Genomic DNA, 10,095 nt, shown 5'->3' on the forward strand with positions numbered 1-10,095 from the left:
TTTTTTGAGACAGTTTCACTTTGTCAGCCTGGGTAGAGTGCTGTAGAGTCACAGCTCACAGGTTACAGCAAGCTCAAACTCTTGGGCTTAAGCCATTCTCTTGCCTCAGACTCTCAGTACCTGGGACTACAGGTGCCTGCCACAACACCCAGCTATTTTTGCAGCTTTTTTTTTTTTTGGCTGGGACCACACCGTACTCCTTAAGCCACAGGCACCACCCCCGCCTGACTATTTGTTGTTGTTGTTGTTGTTGCAGTTGTCATTGTTGTTTAGCTGGCCCAGGCCAGGTTTGAACCCAGCCTGGGTGTATGTAGCTGGTGCTGCAACCACTGTGCTACGGGCGCCAAGCCTGGACACTTCTTGATAACACTTCCAGTCTAGAAAATATGTCCTCTACACATTCCCTGGCCTCTTTTCTTGTAAATTGGCTCTTTGCCTTTATTTTGCTTTTTTTTTTCTTTCCTGAAAAGTTTTGAAGTTACTTACAGTAGAAGGCATCTAGATAAAGGGTTAATAAGAAAAATATGAGAAATTGAACCAAGGGGAAGAGCCACCAAGATGCCCAGAGGTGTCTATAGTTGGGGCCACCTTTGGCTGTGATGGTCTTTGCCACCCAGGCAGGAGGGAAAGCTTGCTGAGTTATATGGATGCTGTCACGAGCAAAAGCTTAGTGTTTTATTCTTGTGCTTGTGGATGGTCCATGCCAGGTGCCCTAAAAGCGTGACTGTAAGGCTGGTCCCCTCCACCAGCTCTGGTGCCAGGCTAGTTGCTTTCTCGTCAGACAGTGCTGAAAGCGACATGGCAGAGCTGGAAACCACATGTCCCTCCTCCATACCCTTCCTTCTCAACCCCCTTTACTTGACATTTTCCTTTGTCTCCATTCTTCATTTGTATCTGCTTTGTTGTTGATTTCCTGTGGGTTTTAAATGGAAAACATCCTTTGAGTATAGAAATGGGTTGCTTAGTTCTGCCCTAACAAAAATCTTTGTTCACCGGGAGGTTGAAATAGAGTATTGCATTGCCAAAAGCAAAATTGTAAATCTTGTGTGCTTAGAATTGTAATAAAGTGAAGGAAAACAAGTATCGTATTGAAAAAATAGGTAATATTGTGAAATTCACATGTTAAAAACTTGAGTTTCTCATGGTGCCCCAGAAGTGGGTAATCGCAACCTTTGCTGTGTAGGACATGTCGCCATGTCAGCTTTTAATCCATTAAATGGTCACTTGGGACAGGGTAACTCGTAAGGCCCTTCAAAATTGAGTATGATGATTGCGGACATTTCTGTCACATTTTAGTTTTACAAAATGATTTTTTTTTCTTTTTTGAGAGACAGAGTCTCACTGTGTCACCCTGGGTAGAGTGCGCAGCATCATAGCTCAAAGCAACCGCAAACTCTTGGGCTCAAGCAATCCTCTTGCCCCAGCCTCCCAAGTAGGGACGACAGGCTCCTGCTATAGTGCCTGGCTAGCTTTTCTATTTTTAGTAGAGGCAGAGCCTTACTTTGCTCAGGGTGATCTTGAACTCCTGAGCTCAGACAATCTGCCCACCTTGGCCTCTCAGAGTTCTTGGGGTTGTAGGCATGAGCCCCTGCGCCTAGCCTATAAAATGATTTTTACTACACTTTATCTGTCCTATAAATGGATCTGAGGGTAACGTGTCAAAGGTCAACCAACCTTTGTCATTTGGGAGCCATCTCCGTAGCTGAATTATAAAACCAAGGCAACATAAATATGCCTCTCTCTAGGGATAGCTGACACAGGCTTACATAAGGCTGGGGCTGTGGAGAAACTGAAGCACGTGCTGTCCCCGGAATGGCTACTCCTTTCCAGGTTAACTTTGACAGCCCCTTACCCCTGTGCTGGGGCCACCTCTGCTCCAGGCACCATGTGCTTTCTTGCCTGCCCTGTGGAAATGCTGGTCCCCAGGAGACTCTGCACTCCCAGAGCCCAGCTCTGGCCTCCAACCCGTGTGTCTTCTGGTGCTGGGTACAGGGCTTGAGAGGCCCAGTCCCCACCTTAGGTTGGCTGCTTGAATGAAGAAGGAACCAATGAAAGAATGAAGCAGTGAGTGCAAGTGCAGGAACTCCAGTGTCTGTGAGCAGCATGCCTCTACTTACAAGCTTTCCCTTCATGTGACTTGTAGCTGCCTTTTATTTTCTATTGAATATATCAAATATTTCTCTTTTGAGAGGAACTTGCCATTTGTAAATAAATGGGCATCCGGACCCCTGGTGAAGAGCAGGCAGCTACTTCTAATGGAGAATCTTTTCCTCTTCTGAACCACGTCGCTGTACTACTTTTTATTCATTTGCTCTGGCTGCCACAACAAAATATCACACAGACCGAGGAGCTTAAACAGCAGACATTCATCGTCTCAGTTCTGGAGGCTGAAGTCTGGATCCGGGTGTGGGCAGGGTCAGCTTCTCCCCAGGCCCCTCTCCTTGGCTCACAGGCAGCAGCCTTCTTGCTGTGCCCTCACATGACCCTTCCCCTGTGCTTGCTTCCCTGCAGTCTGTCCCTCCACACGGAAGGGTGCTGGTCTTACTGGGCTAGAATCTCTCCTTTGGGACCTCATATAACCTTAATTAGCTTGGTAAAGCCTGTCTCTAATCTGGTCATGTTGGCAGTTAGGGCAGAAACGTGTGAATTCAGTCCTAGCACCGCTCATTTGACACTTAGCCACATGTTACCGGGGGACATCTTATGTCCTTATGTGATTCCCCTCCCCAGGTGTGTATGTTCATTTCCTAAAAAGAAAGCCTTTTAATGTCTGGGAGCAGGTGCAGACTGATGGTTCTTCTGGTGACAGCTTGTTGGCTGAGGGAACCTGCCCATTTCCTGCTCCGTCGTGTGCTCTTTCTCATACATCAGTGATTTCCATTTTTTTCCAAAGGAGCTGAATCCTTCTTTTAAACGTGGGTGGTGTCTTATTAGTATAGATTTATTTTAATGTGTCACGTTTTACTTGTACAGATTATCGAGTCTGTCAGTGAGAACAGTGGGATGACTTCATGAAGAGCATAACGCAAAAACTAAGGGTATAGCAGTCAAGTACTGTTCTCAGCTGCCAACTTATTTTTATATTAACATTTTTTTTGTTGTTAAATAATTTTAGAAAAAAAAATTATTTCACAAAATGTGCCAGAGGGCAACCCACGTGGGACTCCCTCTGCTGTGTGGGAGCCTTTTCTTTTTCCTTAATAAAATCTTTCACTGTCACTTTAAAAAGAAAAGTGCCAGAATACCACAGAGAGTTCTCTTGTCCCTGTCACCCACCTTTGTCTGATGGTGGCATTTCACGTACCTTCAGTGAAATGCCTCCAGTGCACCCTCAGAGGCAGGAGTGTTGATCTCGGGATGGTGAACTAGACTGTGGATCTTATTTAGGCTTCACTGGTTTCCCAATATTCTTTTTTTTTTTTTTTTTTTTTTTTGGTATGCTGTTACATCCATAGTAGTTCTGTGACATCTTATTATGTGTGCAGATTTGTGTGTTGACCACAGCAAGCAAGAACAAAACAGCTCTTGTCACCTCTTTAGAGCCACTCCTTGGTGCCCTACCCTCTTCCTTAGCCCTGGCACCAATTTATCTGTATTCCATCTGTATAATTTTGTTACCTCAATATCCAATTTATTTTTGTACTTTCTTTTGATTGTACAGAACGGAAAAATAATCTGAGTCACATCAACACACACTTGCCAACACTAAAAGATCTCGAAGAGTAGTGTTTTCTTTGTTTCTTTTCTTGTTTTAATTAGGGTACTGCTCATGTAAAGAGCACAAATCTTGACGGATTTTTAAATTTATACCTATACTCTGTTCTTCCTTTTTGGCTTATCGCATATGTATTGAAATAGTTTTCAAGCAATGTTTTGAGTTCTGGTTTAAACTGTGCTTTTTAAATTCTGATGAAATGTACCTGACATAAAATGTGCTGTCTTAACTGTTCTTAAGTGTATACACTTCAGTGGTAGTGAGGACGGTCACTTTTTGTGCAAGCATATGGCTATACTCCTGAAACCACTGCTCAGATCAAAAATAAAGAATAGCAGTCCCTCAGAGAGTTCCCTCCTACCCCTCTCCATCAGTACTCCCCCAAAGGAGCCCTACGCTTGTGTTTTAAATACTGTTTTAAAAATAGTTTAAAATAGATTTCAGAGATCCATTTCAATGACACATTGGAAGAATCACTGAGGTACTGAGAGGATTTGGAGGCTCCTTGAACAATGCTTCCTCTCTGCGCTTCCCAGCAAACACTTTCTCACTGCGTCAGCCTGTTTTGTCAGTCTGAGTCCCTGATGGTGAGGAATGAGCGCAAAGGGTGTTTATCAAAAGCAGATTGCCATGGGACTTGGGAGCCTGGCTTGGAGCACAGCAGGGCCTGGGGGAGGGGAACGAGGCCATAGATGCCATTCATTGGTTGGGGCAGGGCATGTCTGGTCCTACTGCCACTATACTGGGAATAACCTCTATCTCCACCCACACCCGTCTGTCGCCAGCCCATAGTCCAGAGTCCTGCCCCAAGTCAGGTGGTCTGTCTCACCCTCCCGACCTGCCTTGGGGCCAAGGAGCTACTAACCCTTTGGGTTTCCATAAGGGAGGCAGCAGCACCTCCCATAAAGAATATGTAGGGGGTGGGGTTTCTCCAAAGGGGATCGGTTTGCTTTAGCCATGGGGGCGGATGGATGCTAGACAGTTCAGAGTCACCTATGTCCACCTGCACCCTGCCCTTCCAGTGAAGATTGATATGTGAGGCTGACTATCTCTGGGCCTCACAGGGGTCCCACTGATGTAGGCAGGCTGTGGCAGTGTGGTGGCTCTGACCGCAGATGAGCAGAGGCCTTGCTGAGCTCCTCTGTCCTGGATGGGGTTTGATGAACAGAGGAATGGGCATGCTTTTTAAAAAGGACCCTCCCTCCCTCCCTCCTGGCTTTGCAAGGGCCTCCTTGAAATGGGAAGGACAAGCAGGCACGACCCCTTGGGAGTTCTGCTTATCTCCACCAGGGAGCAGGTCACTCACAGGAGAGTGGGCCGATGTATGGCCCCCACCCTGTGCGTTTCAGACCTTGCCCTCTTGGGTAAGTGCTTTTCATCTGTTAAATTGCTTCCTCTGGAATGATGTGCTTCCCAGCCACAGGGTGATGTGAACTCAGGGTGAGAGAAGGCAGGTGGGAAGACAGAGGCGTGGCAGAGGTGAGCCTGCTTCCCCGCACATACTCCTTTACATCTGTCTCTGGGACATCTGAGTTACCTTCAGTGGACATGGGGTGTTGGTACAATCCTACCTCTGCCTATACCTGTAAATTGAGCTTTGGTGATTTCTCTTTTGGTCAGCCTAAATCAAGCTGCTTTTACTTTCTTTTCTTTCCTTGCTTGGTCTTATAATATTTTAAATTAATGGCAAAGCTTCCCTTTCCCTCCCCCAAGATGGAGGAGGGATAACTTTGCAGAAGGAAAATGGGAACATTCCAGCCTCATGGGTGAGGCCAGGTGGATGCCTCTGAGGTGCTCTGAGCCCCTGTGCTGGGACCCAGCTGCTGGGCCTGCTCTCCCCGAGCTTGGGCGGAAGGACTCCTTCCCTGTGTCACCTTCAGCACTGGTGCTGCCCTCTCTGCTGGTCTGGGTGGCCCAAGGGGAGCTTCATAGTCATGGTCTCTGCCCTCTAAGGAGGAAACGTGTCTGAGTGGAGGCGACCAGGCTGGTGGCATTTGGGAATGAAGCCTTGATTTCCAGCCCACCATGAGGCCACAAAACCAGAAAGTACTGGGGAGCCAGCGACAGGTGATGGAGAGCAGGTAACAGGCAGTTTATGACATGGCCGAGCTGAGTTCTTAGGAATTGAACGTCTCAGGGAACAAGATGAGTGTGAACTCTGTGATGTCATAACCGAGGCCTGGGCTGAGGAATGAATGCCACTTTTTTGCATAAATTGATCCCCTGGCTACGCTTCATCTCTACAGTGTCACCCTGGGGCCATTTGCTTATTCTAGCCTGTGCCCTTGCTGAGAAGGTGTGTAGAACTTCCTTGGGGAGCCTGCTTTCTTTGGTACCGTTGGAGTGTTGCTCTGGCTTCATTCTGTAGCAGTGGTTTTGAATTGTCAAAAAGAGGCATCAAAAGTTCTTTCTACTGGGTAAGGCTGCCCTGTAGTGTTTGAGCAACACGTATAAGTTTTGCTTGTCAGAGTAAGCCTTGGGTTTCTTTGCCTCCAGGGCCTTTGTACGCATTTGTTTGCTTTATTCCTTATAACCTGATAAAGTCAAATTTCAGTTGTGCTTCAGAATTGTTAGCGGTACAGCCTCTGGGGATTGCCTCCAAGAGGAAATGACTCTGAATGGCTAACTTCTGACATCAGTTTCTTTACCTTGTAACCCATCTCACTTTTTGGCATCGTGGCTGTAGCCTTAAGTTTCAACCCTATGCACACGGTGTCTTTTATGAAAAGGTTACAACATTTAATTGCATACTGGTTGTCCCAAATCAGATAACTAGCAGTTTTTAGCAAAGTCATCTATTTGTCAGGGGCTGTATTAGTGTTTATAATTATGCTTTGACCATATTCTGCACTTTGGGGGAGGTTTTATGAAAGGTTTCAATTTGGTGAATCAAATATGCAGACATACAGCCATCAGGGTGCAGTCCATTTTGGCAAGTTCTGCTTTCCCCATCATACTCTCAAAAAATAGGCCATCCACATAAAAGAGTTAGGAAAGTAGCATTCTATCAATTTTAGGGCTTAGTATCCCACAGATTCAGCTTGGATTTCTTGGCTCATAGAGTTTCTTGGAAAATAAAAGTATAGACTTCAGGAAACTACTAGTTCCTTCTCTCACAGGCTTAGCTTTTGACATTGGTGGAGAGTATTCTCTCAGAAATATCAATTAACTATGTCAAGAAGTTGGAGAGGGTCTGTTTATAGGAAGTGTCATGCCTAAGAACAGAAGAGGACAAGGACGGGGACCCCCAGGGGTTTCCTGCACTTACCTCTATGTGTTTGTCCTGTGCATGGCTTAAAAGATAGTGACGGGGTAAATAAAACTGTAAAGGAATTATTTGCACATGTGTATAGACCTACATACAAACACCACACACAGACACACACCCCTTTTATATGCACACATGCAGGAAGTGTGGCTTGTGTGTCCCTCCTGTACCTTAAGGTCTGGGGAGGCTTCATCTGCGCCCACAGATTCTGTAAGTTCTCTACAAAGTTCTTGTAGAAACCTTTCAAGAAGACCTGTCTGCTGTGAGGACAACACAATAAGATCCCACTGTGGGAGGTTTGTGTTTGGGACTTGGCTGGAAGTCTGTGCTGAAACCAGTTGCCCCGGGGACCAAGTTCAACTTTTCTTGTTTCTCCTGCCAGGGTTGTGTCTAAGGTTACATAATGGCTGAAATACATTAGAAAATGGTTAAAATATGTTTTTGCTTGGGATGGGATTCTACCAGCCTTTTGGAGATGTGGAACCAACATTTATTTTGGAACTAGACAGAGATCAACAAATCAGGGCTGGGAATGATTGCCTTTTGGGCTGGAAAACAAGAGGGTTGAAAAAACAAAGCTCCCTGTGCAGGGTTTCCAGCTGTGGCTCTAAAGACAGATGCAGGCTTGTGCCCCCTTGAACGTTCTCATGGGCAAAGTGGGTGCCTTATAAGATGTCCTTCCTGGACCTGCCAGGTCAGCTAGCCTGGGCTTCTGTGCTCAGATAGTTGCAAGGGGAATTGAAAAAAGACCTCTCTTCCAAGTAGACAGCTGTTAAGGTGCGCGAGGTACCAGTGACATTGGTGCCAGACCAAAACCCACCACGCTTCCATTCCCAGCAAAGGCTCTGCGTGATGACAGCAGAGGGAGTCTCTTGTCTTTCCTTTGGTGTCCCTCCTCCACCCCCCGTGGCCAAAGGAGCACTTTGTGATTAGCTTGGCCTGATGTCCTGAACTTCATCACCTCACAGTATGGCTCTTCCTCCAGTCATGTCATTCTGAGTCAGTCCTAACCCTTTATTAGGTTTGTTAAAAACAAACAAAACTTTCCCTGAATAGCAGGATGGGGAGTAGAATCACAACTGGGAACTGGGCCTTTACGAGATGCCTTCTTTGTAGTTGTGAGTCCTGAGGAGTTTTTGGAGCCTTTGTGCAGCCTCAGAGCCTGCGCCCAGAAAAGTGGGTGGGAGAGGCAGGGGAACCGGTGCCATCTGCAGGGGTTCCACAAGAACAGGCCTCCTGCCCTGGTTGGAATGTGCCAAGAACACCTCAGGCTCAGAGCTGGGAAAGGGGTCCCACCATGGTGTCTGTGCAGCGGCTCTCAAAGTCCCGTTTGCCACCTGCAAGATCCCACCATCTCCATGGTGAAGCTGAGCCCATCCTCAGGGGCTGCCCATGAGAAGAAGGCACAGGCTTGGCTTGGTTGCGGCTCTGCAGTTAGACCTGGCTTCAGATCCTACTTCTCCCACTGTCCTGTGTGACTTACCTAGTATTTCTAGCTCTATTTTCTTATCTGTAAAATGGGGATAATAGTACCCAGGGTTATTATGTGACCAATCACATCTGTTAGGATGGCTGCCAACAGAGAACATACAAAAGATAGTGTTGGCAAGGATGTGGAGACCTGGGAGCCCTTGTCCCCTGCTGGTAGGATTGTAAAATGGTGTAGCTACTACAGACAACAGTATGGCAGTTCCTTAAAAAAAATAGAACTATAATCTAGGAATTCTACTGGAGCACATCGGATAGATCTACTGGATTTATTCTAGCTATATACCCCAAAGAAGGAAAATCAGGGACTTGAACAGATATTTGCATAGCCATGTTCACAGCAGTGCTAATCATAATAGCCAAAAGGCAGGCACAACCCAGGTGTCTTGGAGGGATGGGTGGAGAAGCAAAGTGTAGTCTGGGCGTACAGTGGGATATTAGCCTAAAAGAGGAAGGAGATTCCAACACTTGTTACAGGGAACCTCCAAGACATCATGCGAAGTGAAATAAACCAATCACAAAAGGACAAATATTGTGCAGTTCCACTTACGTGAGGGACCTGGAGTCATCAAGTTCACAGAAGTAGAAAGCAGAATGGTGGTCATCAGGGGCTGGAGGCTCCAGAGGGGGAGTGGAGAACTGTTGCTTATGGGTACAGGATTTCAGCTTGGGAAGATGAGAATGTTCTGTGAATGGATGGTGGTGAGGGCTGCCCAATAATGTGAGTGAACTTAATGCCACAGAACTGTGCACTTAAAAACAAGTAAGATGGCAAATCAGCTGTCATGTAGTTCTTACCACAATTTTTTGTTTCTTTTGCAACGTAACAAGGGTAAGGTACACAATTTTTTTTTTTTTTAAGTGAGATGACAGAGGGAGCCAAGTTGAGAATTTTCTTCTCTAGAAGCACCAGTTCTTAGAGATTTCATCCAAGAAGAATGGTCAGGATGAGAGATGGAGCACCATTCCCAGAGAAAGCAGTCCTCCTACATCCCTTTGTAGGAGGTGAGTTGGGTTGAGGGGGACACACATGGTGCAGGGCCCTGGGGAGGTGCGTGGAGAGGGCGGGAAGGAGGACGAAGCACCTACCTTCTGATGTGAGAGAGGAGAGGGTATTTTAAGAAGTGTTGCCAGGGGGGTGAAGCAGAGTCCTTCTCCCTGTTCCTGAGGGTATGCGGTGGAGATGAGGGCTTCTCATCTCCTTTGCAAGCTTCTGTTTTGGTGGCTGGGCTGGGCTGCTTTAGTTCAGACTCCAGGCCAGATGGGACCATGTGAGCACTAAGAATCACACAAGTTACCACTGGTATTTTTGGACTATGGGCAGTCCTCATCTGTATCTACCATTAAAATCGCCACTTTAGAGTAGAGCCAAAACTTTGTTTTCCCAGTGACTGTTCAGCTATTGGACTCACAGTGTAAAGAGCTGGGGTCAGTCACGTGAAGCTGTTGCGGTTCTTGGGAGGAACCACAGGGGCAGGACACAACCGACCTTGCAGTCAGAGACGCAGTCTCAGGGGATGTTGGCTTGTAGCGTGCATATTTCAGGCAGTCCACCAGGCTCCTACGGAACTCAGGATCCTAAGGTGACATTTAGAAATCGAACTTTTCTTTTTTTTTTTTTTTT

At 46.6% G+C, this 10,095-nt stretch overlaps 1 protein-coding gene across 1 annotated transcript in view; it reads left to right on the forward strand.

Moving 5' to 3' along the window:
- Positions 1-10,095, forward strand: part of ADAMTS17 (ADAM metallopeptidase with thrombospondin type 1 motif 17) — a 345,625-nt gene that overhangs the window by 79,888 nt on the left and 255,642 nt on the right. The gene's annotated exons all lie outside the window — the stretch shown is intronic.

The sequence above is a fragment of the Otolemur garnettii genome, unplaced genomic scaffold, assembly GCF_000181295.1.
Source record: "Otolemur garnettii isolate 467f Iridium unplaced genomic scaffold, OtoGar3 scaffold00029, whole genome shotgun sequence".
NCBI lineage: Eukaryota > Metazoa > Chordata > Mammalia > Primates > Galagidae > Otolemur > Otolemur garnettii.